This window comes from Eleutherodactylus coqui, chromosome 11, assembly GCF_035609145.1.
Source record: "Eleutherodactylus coqui strain aEleCoq1 chromosome 11, aEleCoq1.hap1, whole genome shotgun sequence".
NCBI classification, from domain to species: Eukaryota; Metazoa; Chordata; class Amphibia; order Anura; family Eleutherodactylidae; genus Eleutherodactylus; species Eleutherodactylus coqui.
The window spans coordinates 91,235,143-91,256,298 of NC_089847.1; the positions used below are offsets into that span (position 1 = coordinate 91,235,143).

Consider the following 21,156-nt stretch of genomic DNA (forward strand, 5'->3'; position numbering starts at 1 on the left):
CATTTCACGATCACTGTGTAATTTAGTCACACGCCAACCTGAACATAATGGCTGAAGTGAAGCATATTTTATATTTTGACCATGTATTTGGATCAGTTTTGGTGTGGTAATGACTGCATTATGGATATACATGCAAGTCCTAAAGGGGCTCTCTAAGACTTTGATACTGATAGCCTATACTTAGACCTCAATATTTGATCGGTGTGGATCTAACCTCTGGGCAGGATTACTATGGCCCCTTTAGTGTGCTGATCGGTGGGTGTCTGAAGAATAGACCATCAATATTAACATCCCAGAGAACGTCTTTAATAAATGTAGTCCTTATCAGTAAGAATGAATCTTATTCTTTGTATTTGGCCACAGTGAGTCGTATATATGATTCCATAAAGGCCCATAATACCATTACGCTAGCTATGGTACAGTGGTGTAAATACAATTCATAAGGGCCTATAGTAGAGCCAGGAATGGGACCCTCATGCCAGTATATAGCTATACAGTGGCATACCTTAGAGTCCTCCGATGAAGAATAACAACATAGTTGTACCTGAGTAGGCTTCCTCAGCATCTATACTTCATTGCCCGTGCTCATTGTCCCAGAGGAGCCTGCATGGCCTTAGAAGTCCCCTCACCTTACACCTTCTAGGTGCTCTCCCTAAGGATAACGTTCACCTCTTCCAAACCACGACACAGGCCTCTCGCCCAGCCAGCAACACACTGATGAGGGGCAAAAAACACTAAATAGTCTGTCTATTCATGGTTATCATTTCCTTCTGGAGAAGACTCTGGTTTTGGCTTCTCTTACCAGTCAATGTTAGAAGGCTTGTCAAAAGGTCTGACATTGACTTGCAGGAATGCTGCATTTAGATGGAACGATTGTCAGTCAAGAAAAATCGCTGGATCATTCCAATTTGAACGATTGTAATCATTAGGAGTAAACACAGCCAATGATCGAATGATGGATAATAATTCATTCACCTACATTTAATTTCATGCAAGCACAAAAATTGACTTTGGATGCTAATTGTTTGGTTTAAATACCAATAGTTCAGTCATTCTTACCAGTGAATGTTAGCGACTGGACGATTTAGCCAGCAAACAAGCAAACGACTTATCTACCTGTATAAACAGGCTGCAGGAGCGATTGGGCAACTCTGACATTGATCACTCGCGCAAATGATAAATTGTGAGGTGTAAAAGCACTGAGTCCATCATTGTATCAATCATACCAACTGTTTGAAGTAGTACTACCTACAGCTCCAATCCATAGGGAGCTGCCATGTGTTACCATCCTAGGAAGGGTCACTACTCTTTGTCACCCTTATGGGAGCTCTTTCAGCAAACATCCGTTATTGTCTCTGCTTGCTGCGTCTTACTACCCCTGTGATAAATCTGGTACAACAGCTTTATAGTCCATCGTTGTCTGTAATTAGTTTTGGGTCTAGATATGTTGTTAGTGTTTGAGGCCTCTTTCATCTGGGCTACAAAATCATCGCTGCAAAACGCATGTAATAATAATAATAATAATCTTTATTTGTATAGTGCCAACTTATTCCGCAGCGCTTTCAGGCATGGATAAATGCAAAACAAAACAATTACAATATGAGATACATTGGGTTAAACACAAATGGGTTGGGGGTGGAACAGGAGGTGCAGGGGGGGTGGGGAACATAGGCAATAGGAAATTTCATGTACAGATCATTTATTAGAAAGCAAACAGGGAGGGGCGAGGGACTAGGTCAGGAGATTTGGTATGCTTCCCTGAAGAGGTGCGTTTTTAAGGCACGTCTGAAATTTCGTGCATCGGGAATTGTCCGGATGCCTTGGGGTAGTGCATTCCAGAGGATGGGTGCTGCTCTGGTGAAGTCCTGTAGGCGAGCATGTGAGGTTCGTATTACAGGGGTGTGTAGTCTGAGTGTGTTAGCCGATCGGAGTGAGCGGGCTGGGTGGTGTACTGACAGTAGGGAGGCGATGTATGGTGGGGCAGCGCCATGCAGAGCTTTGTGAGTGAGGTAGAGGAGTTTAAATTTAGTTCTGCAGTGGATGGGCAGCCAATGCAGCGACTGGCATAATGTAGAGGAGTCTGAATAACGACTGGATAGAAAAATGAGCCTAGCTGCTGCATTTAGTATGGATTGGAGTGGAGCGAGTCTAGTGCGGGGGAGGCCAATGAGTAGCGAGTTGCAGTAGTCAAGCCGGGAGTGGATGAGCGCAACCACGAGTGTCTTTAGCCTGTCCGTGGTTAGGAACGGACGTATTTTAGCAATATTTCTGAGGTGCATGTGGCATGTTTGGGCCAGAGATTGGATATGGGGGGTAAAGGAGAGGTCAGAGTCCAGAGTGACCCCAAGGCATCGGGCATGCCGTCTGGGGTTTATGATGGTGCCAGACACTGGAATGGAGATGTTGAGGGGAGGTCGGTTAGAAGGTGGAAAGACAAGGAGGTCAGTTTTAGAGAGGTTTAGTTTGAGAGAAAGGGAGGACATAGTGTTAGAGACAGCGGACAGACAGTCGGTGATATTTTGGAGGAATGGTGCAGAGATCTCACGAGAGGAGGTGTATAGTTGGGTGTCATCAGCGTAGAGATGGTATTGGAGGCCAAATTTGTGGATGGTTTGTCCAATTGGGGCAGTATAGATAGAGAAGAGAAGGGGACCAAGGACCGAGCCCTGGGGTACCCCAACAGCGAGAGGAAGTGGGGCAGAGATAGAACCAGCAAAGGAAACACTGAAAAAGCGGTCAGAGAGGTAGGAAGAGAACCAGGACAGAGCAGTGTCCTTTAGACCAATAGAGTGGAGCATAGTGAGAAGGAGATTATGGTCGACAGTGTCAAATGCAGCAGACAGGTCAAGAAGGATTAGTAGGGAGTAATCACCTCTCGACTTTGCAGTCATCAGGTCATTTGTTACTTTTGTAAGGGCAGTTTCGGTCGAGTGTAGAGAGCGGAAACCAGACTGGAGGGGGTCGAAAAGTGAGTTGTCAGAGAGAAAGCGAGTAAGGTCTACACCAGGCGTTCCAGTAATTTGGAGATGAAGGAGAGGTTTGAGACAGGTCGGTAGTTGGCAGCATAAGTCGGGTCCAGGGTTGGTTTTTTAAGCAGAGGGGATATAATGGAGTGTTTAAATGAGGAGGGAAAAATGCCAGAGGTTAGGGAGAGGTTGCAGATTGTAGTGAGGTGAGTAATGAGAGCCGGGGAAAGGGAGCGGAGGAGGTGAGAGGGGAGGGGGTCGCTAGCGCAGGTGGTGGGGCGGGCAGTGGAAAGGAGCCTGGAGACTTCTTCCTCTGTAGTTGGTTCTAACGTAGATAGTGAGTAGGTGCTGGGTGCAGTGCTGATGAAACTGGAATCGGGGCTAACCATGCAGCTTTCAGAGATTTCTTTTCGAATGTTGTCGATTTTTTCTTGTATGTATGTGAAGCTCATTGTTCCCAATGGGTTCTTTCACATGAGCGATGTTGTGTAGCCTGAAAGAACCCATTGGAAGCCATGGGCTTCAGGCTGCATCCACACGGGGGATTTTATTGTGCTACAGATCGCATGGATGTAGAGCCCATGCTTTACTATGGAGCCTTCCTCTCTGTTGCATCGCATCGCACGAAAATACGGCTTTGTGCGGTTGCAATGCAACTTTGACAGTAGGAAATCCTACTGTCTAAGCCCTAAACTAAGCTCTAGCCGCAGGAAAAAATGTAAAAAAAAAAAAATACATCACCTTAGAAGCATTGTCCAGGTCCCCTGCATCTTCTCCTCGGTCCCCGGAACTGTTCTTCATCATCTCTTCTAGCTGAGGATTGAAAAATCCTCGCCCTCTGGAGACTATGTCTCTGATTGGCTGAGCACTGTGATGCTTAGCCAATTAGAGCCAACGCTCAATGAATGGCTCTGATTGGCTATGTGTAGCAGCGCTCAGCCAATCAGTGGCAGCGCTTACTGGAAACGAGGAGTTTCCAATCCCCGGCTATAAGAGATGCTGAAGATAACTACCGGGAAGAAGACAGGGAAGGAGATGGACAGCGCTTCCAAGGTGATTTTTTTTTGTTTTTTTTTTACTCATATGTCAAGCCTCCCCCACGAAAATCCTTGCAAGTGGTACTACAAAGTCGCACAGCTTTGTAGCACCACTTGCGACTTTGTAGCACCACAAAATTTGGTGGGACATAAGGTCACCTGCAGTGTCCTATATTGGCATTTCATCTGCAGCATTGTACATAATGTCGCTAGCAGATGACCGGGTCTCATGACTCCGGTGTACGGTACTTCAGCTGCCTATGCATGTGCTGTACTGGTGGATAAATCTGCGCTTGCCCTTTTATGGTCCAATGACTTTGGCACGTAGCAGACTCCATGACCATCTGTGTAGTAGTACAGTAAGTGCCTTGCATAACCAGTCATCAGCAGCCATGCGTTCCAATGACATCCCATCAATGTGCTGCCTTGACATCATAAAGTAGGTGTTAAGTTCCTGTGTTTGCACTGTGGCATCGGACATATGTCATCACAACGGGAATAGCTTTACCTGTCACATGCCATTATAGCAGTGCGGATCTTGCCTTTCCGCAGGTGACCATAAGCGAATGCATTACACGGCAGCGAGGTCCGTCTCCATCTCTTTTATGCTAACATCCTCAGGTAAATTGATGTTGTTGGTTTTTGCTTTTGTTTTTTTGATGCTGTTCATTGTTTGCAAAGCAATTATGAAGCCGACATTAGTCAAACAGAGAGACATAAGTGGCTGATCTGCATAAATTCAGCAAACCTCAGTAAAATGGAAATAAGCTCGCCTTTTGCTGGATACAAATAAGGAAAATTGTCAGTTTAAGGCTAATTGAGCCTTACATAAAATGTATTGAAATCTATGTGCAGAGTCAGCAAGCCTGCGAAGACTCTCAGGATAGTGTATAATGTTACAGCTTCGTGCCGCTGCTTATTCCTAGAAGAGGCGGATATTATTTTACAGGAAGATTAGGCGCTGTTACCATGTTTGCAGAGATTCCTGACCCGCGGGGCATGTTCACACGGGCGGATGTGCTGCGGAATGTCCGGAGCTGAAGATTCTGCAACATAAACGGCAATGAAATTGACATGCTGCGGATTTAAATCCCGAACCGCATGTCAATTTCCGCATGGGTTTTGGGTGGATTTTTTCTGCAGCATGGACGGGAGTTTGAAAATCTCATACAGGGTAATATACAGGTCATCTAAGGGCGGCCTTTTTTTAAAGAGGCCGACCCATGAAGATAAATAACTTCATCTAGTCACAGGATAGGGGATAAGTGCCTGATTGCTGGTGAACCCCAACCGATCACAAGAATGTGAGCCCTGAGTCTCCCCAAATGAGACTAAATGATGTTATTTTTGAGGGACAACCCTTTTACTTTATTACACACCTCAACATTGAAATTGCTTGAAGTAGAAGATAACGCTAAGATATGCAAATTTTCAAGCAACTAGCTCCAATCTGTGGCATGTTGGAAGGGCTTAAATGATATTAAAGGCAGATCGAAAGCAAGGGTTTTTTTTCAGCCACATGAAACCTCAAAAATCATATAAAGTCTAGACGTCACATCCAAAGCCCAGGGTGTCAAACAGTGCTACACAAGCCATTAGATGGTGCTTGCACGTCATTGGGCTACGAGCTAGATGGCCAGCAGCAGGTTCTCCATTGACCTCACTTTACCGCTGTCAAAGGCTATCATTATGCAGAACGAGACAGCAATGGAGGTTGGAATGGATGTCTGTCCTTTCAGCAATGAGTCCCACTTTTTTCATGGATGCAATAGCTGAATATTGCTCTGGAAACCATGTGGCCAATGGCATGAAAAGGCCTTCACCAGGAAACATCACACTGGTCGTATTCCGGGAATATGGAATGGAGTGGCATAATGTACAATAGCTAGACTCCTCTAGTCTCCATTCAGGTAGACTAAGGCCTAATGTCAACGGGCAAAATCGAATTAGTGAATCTGCGCGGGTGTCCCGCATGCGTGATCCACGCCCATAGGGAATCACTGGACACCTGCAGGTAATTAAATACCTGTGGATGTCATTTTTCCCTGCCGCGTGGATCGCATGTGCGGGAAGCCACCCGCAACATGCTCCATTTTCAGTGGGTTTCCCACACGGACAGCTCCAGCGGCTTACATTGAAGCCTATGGAAGCTGTCCGGTCCCGCTGCACACCCGCAGTTCTCACTGCGTCCGTGCTGTGGGACCGTGGGAAAGCAGAAATTCAAAAAAAGTGTGCACGCTGCATGCGCGCGGCACGCTGCCGGCTTGCCGAGCACATTCGACAGGCAGAAAAAAGAAGATCCGGCCACGAAGGACGGGAACCCGCAGCATCCGTACAGGTGAGTATAATCTATTGTTTGGCCTTATGTCTGCGGGAAAGGAGGGACTCACTGCGGGATTTTGCATGGGGAATCCGTGCGGGCTCGAATTTCCCCGTGGACATGAGGTCTAAAGCTCAACGTTATGTTGATTTGGTTGTGGAACCAGCAGTACGTTCATTTCTGCAAAGTGTCCCGGGAGCCATTTTTCAGCACGGCAATGCCAGACTGCATGCTTCTCATGTAACTGTAGCTTCCTGCAGCGTCTCCAGACTCCTCTTCTATCAAGCACATCTGGGACTTCATTGGTTGGCAATTGCAAGAGGAGCTGCCAGCAGTGCATCTTGATGGTGTGTGTGCCGAAGTGCATTCAATGTGGCAGAACATTCCTCAGACAACCATTAATAGTATGCCAATGCGTGTAAGTGCAGGTATTTCTGTGTGCTGCGTTCATACTCAATACTGAACAAATTGCCAACAAAATGAATATTTTGTTTCCATTTTTATCATTTGCATATCATTAACATGTCCATCAATCCTGCCATTTCCAAAATCCCACATAGTTCCCTTCTTGGTGTTGCAGTTTCAATGTTGCATTTACAACTTGTGAAGTTCCTTACATTCTTCAATTCTCCCAGGAAGCCATGGCCCAGTGGTGTTGTCATTTGGGGGACCCGATGTATAGCGCCCTTGTACTTTCATGAAACCATTTACTGGCCACATCAGGCCCTAGCTGATTTACATTAAATAAGCATAGGCCCATGATAGCAGCCTAGAGCCACACCATGGCGCAATCGTTAGCATTGTTGCCTTAGGCCTCATTCAGATACCATATGCAAGTTGCACCTGAGAATCTCAAGAGTAGCTCGCATCGGACAACACATGAACACACATACGTGTGATTTGCAGGGACAGTGGACATTGCACGTCCAATTCTCATCCGTGATACGGACAAGAAAAGGTGGTCAGAAACCCTATCTTTTGTCCTTAGGGAGAGCACCTAGACGGTGAGTGGGGAGACTCAAAAGGCCATTCATGCTCCTCTGGGAAATATGCAAATAATGGAGATAGAATAATAACTTCACAGTAGCACCTATTGGAAGGCAGCATTCCTTCAAGCCAAAGTTAAACTCTAGTCTTTATACAAGCCTTGTTACAATGACTGGGAATTAAAAGCAAAGCCAGACTGCATGTACAGACAGCTGTTTCAGGGTATTTGCCCTTCATCAGTGTACAGGTATGCTGCCTTTCAATAGGTGGCACTGTGGAGGTACTATTCCATCTCCCGTATTTGCATATTACCCAGAGGAGCATGAATGGCCTTTTGAGTCTCCTCACTCACCCACTGTCTAGGTGCTCTCCCTAAAGAAAAAAGATAGCATTTCTGACCCCCATCCCAGGCCTCTCACTAGCAAAGCCAAACTCCTACTTAACATTGATGATGAGCAAATACCCTGAAACAGCTGTCTGTGCATGGAGTCTGGCTTTGCTTTTAATTCCCAGGGACAAGAAAAAGACATATAGCAATTTTTTTTCAGACGAACCATCGGTCGGTGTGAAAACTCATCTATGTGACAAGCCTTATAGGCTATAATAGATCCGTGTGCGGTCCATGAAATACCCAGACATAAAATACGTCTGTCTAAGGCCGCCTGCAGACGAGCGGAAATCCCGCCGCGGGATTTCCCGCGGGATTTCCGCCGCTGAAAGTCTTCATAGGAGTGCATTACAATACGCACTCCTATGCAGACGGCCGCGGTTTGGCCGCGCGAAATCTCGCGCGGCAAACAAACCGCGGCATGTTCTAATTTTCTGCGGGCACATCAAAGAGCCGGGGCCGCCAGGCGCGGGTGAGTACGCGCTCGTCCCTGCAGGCTCTCTTGGTCGGATCGCGCGGCGAGATTTCTCGCTGCCGGATCCGACCCGCTCGTCTGCAGGCGGCCTTAATAAGACCTTGCTGTGCTGGGCTTGAACCTGAACAAGGGCAACATCTGCACAGAGTTTGTAATTCTTCTGTGCCTGCGTAGCTTTCCTTTGGGTACTTTGGTTTCCTTCAACACTCCAAAAATATACTAGTAGATTAATTAGCTTCTCATGAAATTCACCCTAGCAGGTGTTAGTGGATGAGCGCCTATATGGCAGCCACGAACTTCCCTACTCCAGAACTCCCCATATGACGACAATTGGAATTTCCCTCGTGTGAGAAAGCCACATTACAAATGGTTATCAGTTTTGTCGTTATATGTGCAGAGTTAATTATGGAACCCCATGGAGGAGCTTGGCCTACTACTGGGGGGGTTTGCTTTGATAATGAAGTGAAGCTGCCAGGGCCCCTCCATATTCCAGATCAAGTACAAAAAGCAGGCACAAAATAATGTGGAGTCCTAGATAGAATAAACCCACGCAAGCACCTTTTTATATACCTTATTACTCAACATAAAAAAAGAAAAGTCTTTTATCCATCCTAGTCTACAGGGGAAAATTGATTGCATTGATGGCAACGGCTCTGCCAGCTCAACAAGGAAGAATGAGCACCATTAAGTATTGTGAACACTAGTCAAAACCTATTTTTATGGAAAGTCCACAAATTTACTGACTGTTCGCAACCCTGCACTTAAGAAGGAAGCTCTGATATCTTCCTTCCCATCCTAGAACTAACATTGGAGTTGAGGTGTCCGTCTTGGGTGTCCTGAGGATACGAAGAGTTAAGCACCTCATATTCACTTATTGATATGGATTTTTAATTTCTAATGCCGAATTTTTTTAAAAGTTTTAAAATGGCAATCACATCCTGCGGAGATGCCGGCGAGGAGAATAATTCTGTATGTTGTGTTAGTATCTCCGCTATCTGTAGATGCAAATCTTATCCGCCTCCCATATAGCACGCCGTAACCTCGCTGACAGATGCCGTGTTTTTCCTGCCTATTTCCATCCTGTAGATATTCCTCACCCCCCCTCATCCAACATGAAAACAAAAAGCCCACAGAATTGGATTACAGATGAAAGTACCTTCACTGGTATAAAAAGAACATAAAGGAGTAAATTGAATCAAGCCCGGAATATATAAAACACAATAAAGCATATTTTATTGAACAGCAAGCCAAGTTCAGATGGATTAAAATAGTTTTACTCCACAAAGAAAAAAATCTTAAAAGACAAGAAAGGAAACCGCGCCGTACATTTCTCTTATAATGAGCGCAATTCTGCGTCTACAGCTAATAGTAACAGGGAATTACAGCCATTTGGACAAAGTCGTTTCTAACTGTTACAAGTACAGATCTGCATTAAAAGTCTTTGCCGTCACTGTTGGCATCTTCGTATTATAGGGGTACAGTAGGGTAATGGGAATTGGGTTACAGCGAAGAAACGGTTGTGTATCAATGCATATATACATGTCTAGTGTGTATGTGTAATGTGTATACATGTATTTATAGAGGCACACTGTATGACGTTTTAAGGGGGGAGGGTCCGAGTTATTTTTTTTTTTAGTAAAAGTCTGTTTTGCATGCAGTAAAATAACAAGCTGGCATATACTCCCTCTCCCTGATCCTGATATGTCCTGTGATGCTGCTCCGGGTCTGACGTCACATTTACTGGTTTCCCAAGCCTGTTTACAGGCCACAATACAGCCAATAGCAGAGCTTAGAAATCGATCGCTGAGCTCTGTTATTGGCTGCAGTGCCTGTGATGTCCTGTAAACCAGGCGGGCCTGAAGTCTGTAAACAAACAATGGAGGACCGAGCAGTGGTGCGGGCACAGCAGGAGCAGGAAGAGGTGAGTATATGCCAATTTGTTGTTTTACTGCATTCAGAACACACTTTTACTAAAAAAAAAGAAAACAAACAATGTAACCTGGCACACCCCTTTAATTTTTGCAGTATATGGCCTTATCATATATTATCTTTAGCAGGTCACTATTCTCTTTCTGCACTACTCATATTTCAGAACAGGCATCAGACAGTTCCTATATGAGTTATAACCAGTGTATATAATTTTCTCATCAACATCTGCTCTCTTAGTAATTTGGGGAGGTTTACTGATTTATGAAAAATCTGAGCAACATTGAAGGAAAACGGCTCTACAGGGAGCGCAGAGAACTCGGTTAAGACATGGATAGTTCAAAATTGAATATGCATTCATTTCTGAATGAATTCCTCTGGTGGGCCCTGTGTACCCCAGTGTAACACTTACTGCTGTGCAGCCAATTTACGTAAACCAGGCTGATCAAGGCTCGGGTGCAGTACCAGGTACAGCCACAATCTCCTCTATGTCATTGTGCTTAGATTAACAATGGAGGGGCCACACCACTTTTGCTTTACAGATCAGAGTGTCAGAGAATCACTAATTATACATTGATGGCCTATCCTAATAGAGAACCCCGGAGAACCCCTCCACAGAGACACAGATTTGCCTTTACAAATCAGTTGTTCGTGCAACCATCAATTACTTAAATACATTACTGATTATGGACTGAGATTTCTAGTATTATGGGCTTACTGACTGTGGGTTGATGTTTGATCTATGTATGGAAATTATCGTAAACCAGCAACTGACAACTGGGCGTTGCAATGTATCTTGTCAAAAGGGTGTGGCCATATATTGCCCATTTTTATGGGCAGTTCAAAAATTAGCTCAACTAGACCAGTCAGGAGAGCTGAAGAATATTCTATTAAAGAATGTAATTAGAAACTGCTTAAGTACCAATTCCCTTATCTAAAGGGAGCTATTCAATAATAACGTGCAGGATACTTCACACATCTTCCCTGCAAGACTCTTGGTAGAGCCGAGCTATTGTATGACTGCTGGAGTGCATAGTACATTCCGGGTCTCATTGCTTAGTGTTATGGATCCTTCTGAGTTGTCTTCAGGTCAAGCAGTTAAAGGCTGGAGCTTTACTGTATGCAATGTTTAAAGGAGTTTTCCAGGTGGGAAATTTTTTTCACACATACCCAGCATGGTGGTGAAAAAAAAATAACCCCCCTCCTCTGTTGCTCCCATTCTACCGATTCCCTGCTGGTCTCAACTTCCTGCTGCCGATCCGTGATGCCCCAGTCCCTCACTGGTCATCATTTCTTGTTTCAGCGAGACAGCGATGATGTCACCTACTACAGGAACATGTGACCACCTGCAGCCAATCACCAGTTTAATTGAGCTGGTGATTGGCTGCAGGTGCTCACATGTCCCCGTAGTGGGTGACATCATCACTGTCTCACTGAAACAAGAAATGATGACCAGCGAGGGACCTGGGCATTGGTGGAACTGAAGTGACTAGGGAGCTATGACTTATTTTGTGTTTTCCAACCACTCTGAGACTGCTTAAAAAGGTTTTTCCTCCCTGGATAAATTCTTTAATCCAAACAGTAACCTTGATTCCTTAAAGAGATTGACTCATCAAGCCAGACCCTTCTCTGGTAATAGCCTTCTCTCTGTTTGGTTCAGCTTCTTGCATCCCGGATTTAGCTGTTACTGCTAGAAAAAGTCATGAATTTTCCCTGCAGCAGTCGCTTTTTTAAGGAAATGTAATATTACATGCCAGCCATTCACTTGATAAATGTAATAGCATGGATGGGCCATGGCTAGTAGAGGGGGGTCCCGAGCTATATTCATGAGATATGTCCAATATCATACAACCCTTGATGTGATATAACAAGAGCCTGCTGCCTATCATATCGTGTAGGTGTTTGTGTTTTCGGCTCTGTTGCATTTTGAAATAGTGAAGATAATTTGGAGCGCGGAGCCCTTCAAACTTGTTCCAATTATTTGTAGTGTAACTAAGATAAATGGCGACAGGACAGCCACTCCGAGACAGTGGCCATATTTTTGTTGGCAATTAAACTCGGGGGAGACGAAGTCCTCTAGTGTCATATAGACCTCGGTCCCTCCGCTGAAACATCCATCAGATTTATCTGCCGCCATGCAACGTAAAGGATTCAGGAGTGAATTATGGACCGACAAAGCAGACAACATTAATTTTCCTCTCTGGCTACAAATGCATAAGCCCTTTCTGTGACATTACCCCTGACAGGCTATCTCTCACCATGGCCGGCATCGTACCGTGTCGAGCCCCACATTACCAGCTCATTTTCATATGCAGTAATACGTTATTATTGTTATTAACTACATTAAGCTGCCATGGATTTAGAATTTGCGAAAATGGTTAATGTAATTGACTTATAACATGAACGCTGCATTCCGACCGCTGGATCCCCTTGAGGATTTTTCAGCCCCAGTTACAATTGTATCATGATTAACTAGATTACTTATTGTGGATTAGGGGAAAGACTACATCTGATTTGGAGGCATTGCACATAGAATATTCGATAATTGGATGAGCAGCAATTACTATTCACATTATTGATATGGCGCCATCTTACATAGCGGTGCTTGTACAATGTGGAAGACAACAGGACTGAGATGATATTATTATATGAAAACAGATGGAACGGTAACAACATACAGTAGAGAAAAGTTTGACCTAATGTAAAGAGATTCTGAGATGAGCTAACGTACATTCAGGATCATTGGCAGCAGGGGCGTAACTATAGGGGATGCAGTTGCACCCAGGACCAGGAGACTTAGGGGACACATAAAGCCTCTCTTCTCCATATAGGGAGCCCAGTACTACAGTGTTTCCCCGAAAAGAAGACCCTGTCTTATATTAATTTTTGCCCCAAAAGAGGCACAGTGTCTTATTTTCCGGAGGGTGGGGGGGTTATACTCACCTGGTCCGCAGCGTCTGGGTCACTTGCGCTGCTGATCTCCGGCGGCGATGTGGCAGGCTGCAGTGTCCTCAGCGTTCACACAGAACTCTCCTTCTGGTGACGCAGCGTTGAATACCCTGCTTTTAGCAAGCGAGTGCTGTGATTGGCTCACAAGCGCCATGGCTTAGCCAATCAGAGCTGGCACCCGATGAGCCAATCACAGCCATACGGTGAATATCATTCACTGATCGGGCACCATTTCTGATTGCCTGGCGCTCGATCCAGTCACAGCACTCACTTGCTGGAGGCGGGGTATTCAAAGCCCCACCACCAGAAGGAGAGTTCTGTGTCAGTGCAGAGGATATGGCCGCCGACCGCAGCCGGCTAGATGAGTATTGATGATTTTTATTTTTTTCAATTTGCTAGGGCTTGTTTTCAGGGGAGTACTTTTTAAAAAAAATATAAGGGCAGGGCTTATTTTCAGGGAAAACTATGAATAAAGCATTATATTTGGGGGTCCTATTACAGCTTTTGTATTGGGGCCTAGAAGCTGCAAGTTATGCCTCTGAGTAGGACCCTCGTGGAGGTTGTACTGTCATAAAATGGTAGAGTTGGAAGGGACCTCCGGGGTCATCGGGTCCAGCCCCCTGCTCAGTGCAGGATCACTAAATCATCCCAGACAGATATTTGTCCAGACTTTGTTTGAACACTTCCATTAAAGGAGAACTCCCCACCTCCCGCGGCAACCTGTTCCATATGAAGGTCATGACAAATGATATACTTATCACCAAGAATTTCTGTTGATTAAACCTTCCAGAGGATTGGCCAGCTTACCCCCTTGTACCTTACGTGTTACATGTCTAGTTATACTCCCTATTGTGAACTACCCCTGCATGAAAGCTTACAATTCAGAGTGACCATATGCATTATGGCAGCTATCTTGCCTTATGCCCCTATACATATACACACTCAGCTGAGTGTGCATGTGTTCTGGTTGTGAAGAGGGGAGTAAGCCACCGCCTGACGTTTGGCAGTGGTTTGTCTACGTGAGAATAGAATAGAATAGACATAGAAAATTGACGGCAGAAAAAAAAAAACATGAACCCTATAGGCTGCCTAAATATTATTTCCTTTCTATCCCTTTCTTTCGCCGGATTCACACAAGCATATGCATATTTGCTCACGCATTTTTGCACATTGGGTTTTGCTTATTTATGTGCACAATAGTATTTTTACTGTAATTTCTGCATGCGCAAAAAAAAACACATTGATGCTCTCAGCTATTGAAATAGCCAATTGGTTTAATGAATCCCAGATGTGTTCTTTCCTTGCGCAAATATGCAGGACAATAGAGCATATTTTTTTGCGCGACCAAATTGTGCAACCAAAATACATGCATGCGAACGAACCCAATAGAACTAATGGGTTCTATTTTCTGTGTATTGCGCATGCATGTTTTTTGTGCATAAATACGTCTGTGTTAATCCGGTCTTAGGATAGATCTCTGCGTATGTCGTGGGTGGAGTTAGAGCCATACAGGATTCGGGATTCGATGCAGCAGATGGAGTAAGGCCGGCTGCACACGAACGGATTGGAATTGTGGAATCTGCGGTCGGCGTCCGCACCACATACCGTTCATTACATGCTATGGAAAACAGCTGCTTCCTGCACATTCGCGAAAATTGATTGCAGTTTCCACGGCGGAGGAAAAATCACAGCATGTTCCATTCTTGTGCGGGCTCCGACGCGGACAGCTTCTATTGAAGTCAATAGAAGCCGTCCAACCCACGGCCCATCTTCATTTGATATTGCATACAGGTCACGGGTACCCGCGTTATCTCCTAGCAACGGCGCAGGAAAAAAATATTTATTTGAAAATAAATCTGTAGTACGCTTGACCAATGGCGAGCATGCTGCGTTTGGGGCCGGATTCGACTGTGGACTTTCACATGCAAAATCCGTCTCTGCCGTGTGCAGGCAGCCTTTCCAAAATGTACAATGTTTATTCGTGAACACAGGAATAATAATGGTTAGACAATGGAACTTTTACCTTTAACCCTTTCCAATCCAATTTGTATCCTGGTTTTCCTAGGGGGCTTACTCTTTTTCTTCTGTAATACAACGGTGCTATCTGCTGGCTAAAGCCAGTACTGCATGAGGTGACACGTTGGATAGGCATCAACAGCAGAGAGGCTGGCAATATACAGTAAGAGAACCCCGACGGACGTCTTCCAACATCGGAGCTGTACAGCCCTAAATCATAATGTCTTTAGATGTCAGACAGTGGATTGGAAAGGGTTAAATACCTAGGTGCCATCTACCGTTAACTAAAATGTAGAATTGGTAATACATGTAAGCAATCTGCAGTCACAGTAATACCTCGTGACCAGTTTCAATAAGTCTTCACTAACCCAGGTACGATGTCACACAAATACAGTTCATGGTAAATAATGCTTCATTCCTCTCTAGGGGTTAACACTCCATTGCTATCAATACAGTCTATTAGAAATGCAGCTCACAGAATGCATTTGCAATGTCTCTTTGTTTAAAGTTCGTTTGATACTCCAGGCGACGTGTTACTCTTTTCTTTCCAACAAATATCTCCGTCCGTGACTAGGTGCTCAAGCACCAGAAATTTGTCAATAGTCCAGTATGCTTAGTATATACTGTATTCCCCTGCAGCAGGCCATAACTTTTTCTGGTATACACACCTGGTGGCCCCTTATGAGGCCGGCCTCACTTATGGTTCTATTGTGTGAGAATTACCACTACTACCAGCCCAGATGTTCCATTAGCATGGGCTGGGGTCAGGAGCGCTACTCTCTGTAGTACTCTCTGCTAACGACCGGCTATCCTGCACCTCCACGAACTTGGGCAATGCCATTTACAGCTATCCTGAGCTCAGTCCCGTGTCCCCTTAGTGCTGATTCCTACTAAGTACACTTTGTTCTTGAACCTTATTTATACCTGTAACATATATAAAAGTTTCAATTGTGCCTCCTCCTCTCCATACAGACTAACCTTTACGTTATTCTTATAAGTTATGTTCTTGAGACCTTCCACCATTTTTGTAGTCCATCTTTGGACACTATTTTAGCAATATATTTCTGTAGATGAGGTCTGCAGAACTGAACACAGTATTCCAGATGTGATCTCACCAGGGCTTTATACATCGGGATCACAATCCCCCTCTTTCTACTGGTTATACCTCTATATACCTCTAGCTAAGCTACTTGCTTTCACAGCCGCCTGACTGCACTGTGGACTAAGTTTGAGGCTGTCAGAAATCGTAACCCCATAAATCCTTCTTTACTAAGGATCGGGTAACTGAAATCCAACTGTCCAACCCTTACATCCCCTTGACATGTGCCATAGGGGGAGAATCAGAAGGTCCTCATACACATTAGATTATCATTGGTTTCAGCTAATATTGACACCCTCATTTTAAGGTCTTGATCTAGGTGACAGCATGCAACCAATAACGCAGCAATAGCTGTCAATATGCTACTCATGTTACTTTAATATTTGCAACATAATGTATATACTTGTGACTATGACACAACTAGTAATACTTATGCCCTGTAGTTAGCTGCTGGTTGGCAATCAATCATTAGTATTATGGGAGGCCTTGGCCAGCCATTGGTGGTCCTTTTTTACAGAGTTGGCGGTGTTCTGTTTTGGCTCCTAGTTGGGTCTCCAGCAGGGTAGCCCCTCGCTATGATGTCCCTATGTCCGAATAGGGGTTGTTTTCACAAAAGTACCCTTTTAAAGGATTTTCCTGGTATTAAACCCTTGTCGAATACCGTATTACGGAATTTTGAGTTAGTTAGGGGGTCCCCCAGCATCTCTTCGACTACAGCAGAGATGGCAAATACTGTTTCATGTTCTGAGGGACGTGGCCTGCCCAAACGTAGATTATGATGATGGTGCAGAAAAATGAACAGTTGTACTGCCAAGTTTCGCTATAGAGAACATTATATAACTGGAGATCCCACTTGTGGTTGGATTATCATAGGGAACCTTTCTAGCAAAAGGGGAAAACATGGCAGTTTTTTTCAAAAAAGTGCCCCAGTTCTCTACAGGTTCTATGTGGTATTGCAGCTTGGCCACTTTTACCTTAGTGGAGCTGAGCTACAATAGTAAACCTAATCCATGGACAGATGTGGAGCGGATTCAGAGAGAAAGCAGCCATGTTTCTCTAATCCTAGACAGCCCCTTTAATGTCTACTGGCGTGCTGGGTATATATGTATGCGGCCTGTTCTCTAAAGCTCAGTTGTGTTCTTCATTGCCTGATGTCAAAAAAGCAGAAGGTAGATTATATTACTGTCAGTACTTGCTTCACATCACTGCCGTGAGATTTTGCTAATCATATCAGAAACTGTTGTTTATAAGCAGCGCGCCTGCCTGTTATATATGTATATTCATTACTGTGCACTCATTGTGGTTCCCTCCTCTCCGTGCCCTACTGAGCACAGATGATTGTTCTTTCTCCAGTAGTATTTATACATGTGGTTAGTCTAACAGATGTTAATTATCACATTTTTAATGAAGAATTTCATTTTTCTAGACAAGTGAGTCACTCCCATTTGGCTGAATATTTTTGCTGGTTAATGAAATCCATTACAGTTGTGTCTTTTGCATTTTCTGTCTAGAATATATTACATAGAAAAGCTAGTAAATATCCGCTGTGTGCTCAAATTTACAGAGTTGTAAAAACCAAATCAACTTCTAATCACCAGAAGTCTGTGATTAGCGGAGTTAGGATGACTTTTTTCTAGTTGTTTTTCCCGTATTCTGTTTTTTTCATGGCTTACAACTGTAGCCAAATTCAGAGAAATCGTACAGGACCTGGAAGCTCACTTATCAAACATATATGGCATATCCTAAAGATACCCCTATACGTTCCAGCTAGACATGCGGATCTGGCTAATGACTATTAAAGGATTTTTCCCTTTACCAAAAGCCCTGTCCACTTTGCCTATTTGAGACTTTTCCCACAAGCAGAATTATTTTGCCAGGACGCACTGCAAGGCGTGGAATTATTTCGCCCAGAATGCATTGCCAGGTGTGGAATTGTTCCACCAGGACTCACTGCAAGGTGTGGAATTATTCCTCCAGGACGCAGTCAGGTGTGAAATTGTTCCGCCAGGACACACTGTCAGGTGTGGAATTATTCTGCCAGGATGCACTACAAACCGTGGAATTATTCCGCTAGGACGCACTGCAAGGCTTGGAATTATTCCGCCAGGACGCACTGTCAGGTGTGGAATTATTCTGCCAGGACGCACTGCAAGTGTGGAATTCTTCCGCCAGGATGCACTGTCAGGTGTGAAATTATTCCGCCAGGACGCACTGCAAGTGTAGAATTATTCCACCAGGACGCACTGCAAGTGTAGAATTATTCCACCAGGACGCACTGTCAGGTGTGAAATTATTTAGCCAGGACGCACTACAAGGGTGAAATTATTCTGCCAGGACGCACTGCAAGGGTGAAATTAATCCGCCAGGACGCACTGTCAGGTGTGGAATTATTCCGCCTGGACGCAATTTCAGGTGTGGAATTATTCCGCCAGGACGCACTACAAGCCGTGGAATTATTCCACTAGGACGCACTGCAAGGCTTGAAATTATTCCACTAGGACGCACTGCAAGGCTTGAAATTATTCCGCCAGGACACACTGTCAGGCGTGGAATTATTCCGCCAGGACTCACTGCAAGTGTGGAATTCTTCCGCCAGGATGCACTGTCAGGTGTGAAATAAATCTGCCAGGACACACTGTCAGGCATGAAATTCTTCCGCCAGGACGCACTGTCAGGTGTGGAATTATTCCGCCAGGACGCACTGTCAGGTGTGGAATTATTCTGCCTGGATGCAATGTCAGGTGTGGAATTATTCCGCCTGGATGCAATGTCAGGTGTGGAATTATTCCGCCTGGGCGCACTGTCAGGTGTGGAATTATTCCGCCTGGATGCAATGTCAGGTGTGGAATTATTCTGCCTGGATGCAATGTCAGGTGTGGAATTATTCTGCCTGGATGCAATGTCAGGTGTGGAATTATTCCGCCTGGATGCAATGTCAGGTGTGGAATTATTCCGCCTGGGCGCACTGTCAGGTGTGGAATTATTCCGCCAGGACGCACTGTCAGGTGTGGAATTATTCCGCCAGGACGCACTGTCAGGTGTGGAATTATTCCGCCAGGACGCACTGTCAGATGTGGAATTATTCCGCCTGGACGCAATGTCAGGTGTGGAATTATTCCGCCAGGACGCACTGTCAGGTGTGGAATTATTCCGCCAGGACGCACTGTCAGGTGTGGAATTATTCCGCCTGGATGCAATGTCAGGTGTGGAATTATTCCGCCTGGATGCAATGTCAGGTGTGGAATTATTCCGCCTGGGCGCACTGTCAGGTGTGGAATTATTCCGCCTGGATGCAATGTCAGGTGTGGAATTATTCCGCCTGGATGCAATGTCAGGTGTGGAATTATTCCGCCAGGACGCACTGTAAGGTGTGGAAATTTTCCGCCAGGACGCACTGTAAGGTGTGGAAATTTGCCGCCAGGACGCACTGTCAGGTGTGGAATTATTCCGCCAGGACGCACTGTCAGATGTGGAATTATTCCGCCAGGACGCACTGTCAGGTGTGGAATTATTCCGCCAGGACGCAGTGCAAGGTGCGAAATTATTCAGCCAGGAGGCACTGCAAGGCGTAGAATTATTTTGCCAGGAAGCACTGCAAGGCATAGAATTATTCTGCTGTAGTACGCCATGCAGACCAGCAACCTATTAATGATGCCATGTGAGCTCATGTATTTTGGCCAAAATCCAACTAATACCTTGCATTTATTATATATTATTCACATGCAGTGCGGCTTTCAAACACCTGGGGAGCCCAGGGTGGCAGTACCAATGTGGTTCACTTATTGAAGTGCAGGACAACCCACCAAACTATTATGGCGTCATTAATAGGTTGCTAGTCTGCATGGTGAACTACATGTATCAGAATGGTCTGGCACTTTGTATATACTCTGTGTGGGAGTATACACCAAGTAGCTTCCCCCCTTTATATTAAAAGGCAGTGTGAGTGGCTGTTTCATCGGTGTCCCTCACAGGTGTAATTAGCTCCCTCATTTGGCAGTTTGCTACCTGCATGCTGAGGTGGTGCACATGTTTGCCCTTTGAATTTACGTCAGTGCTCTGTCCATAGAAGTATGACTAAACACTGAACGCAGTTCATGCTATTTATTCAAAGTACATGCTTAACAGGGATTTACCTTTGGATCAGTGGAAATCCCAGCTGTCTGGTCATCACCAATTTTAGCAATACAACATCACTTTGAGATGAGTCCACAGCTTTATGAGATGGGTAGCTAGCTGCCAATAGGTGTCCCTGTAGAGCTGTGTTTCCCAAACTCCAGTCCTCATGGAGCCCCAACAGGTCATGTTTTCAAGATTTCCTCAGTGTTACACAGGTGATGTAATTATTGTCGGTGCCTCAGACATTGCCACAGGTGTTCTTACTATAGGATATCCTGAAAACATGACCTGTTGGGGGTCCCTGAGAACTGAAGTTTGGGAAACACTACTGTAGAGGCATTATCCAATTTGCATAAATTTCCCAAAGGAGCATGCATGGTCTTATAACTTTCCTCACACCTTTTAGTTGCCCTCCCTAAGGCAAAACCATACCCTTCCTGACCTTTATGAGATGTGAACACTCCTTTAACCATAACTAGGGAGATATTACAATACCAGTTTATAATAAAGAAGATAAATGTAGACTTTATTAGCCTCTACCTGGTGAATTTCCATTTTTAAAGGCAATTGCTTTTCAGCACTTCAGCCTTACACGGTACGAGCTGATTCTCCCGGCTTCTACTGTTTTCCTAGGAGATATAATCGTGCATGGCGATTTCTCATCAGTCCTATGTCCATAGTTCACAGGAACTAACCATTATGGCTACCCTATAATTGCCTATGCATATATGAGATCTGAGTCCATATGAGAACCCTAACAAATCATCCTTGATGTCTTGTCACAACGGGGTACTTGATAGACCCATTTTTAAGTACATAGTTATAATGGAAAGTGTTAATTTAACATTTACCAATATTGTGGACAGATATACACATT

The 21,156-nt window shown here is 44.8% G+C and overlaps 1 protein-coding gene across 9 annotated transcripts in view; it reads left to right on the forward strand.

Annotated features, from left to right (window-relative positions):
• TSPAN4 (tetraspanin 4) overlaps window positions 1–21,156 on the forward strand; it is a 529,911-nt gene that overhangs the window by 471,633 nt on the left and 37,122 nt on the right. The gene's annotated exons all lie outside the window — the stretch shown is intronic.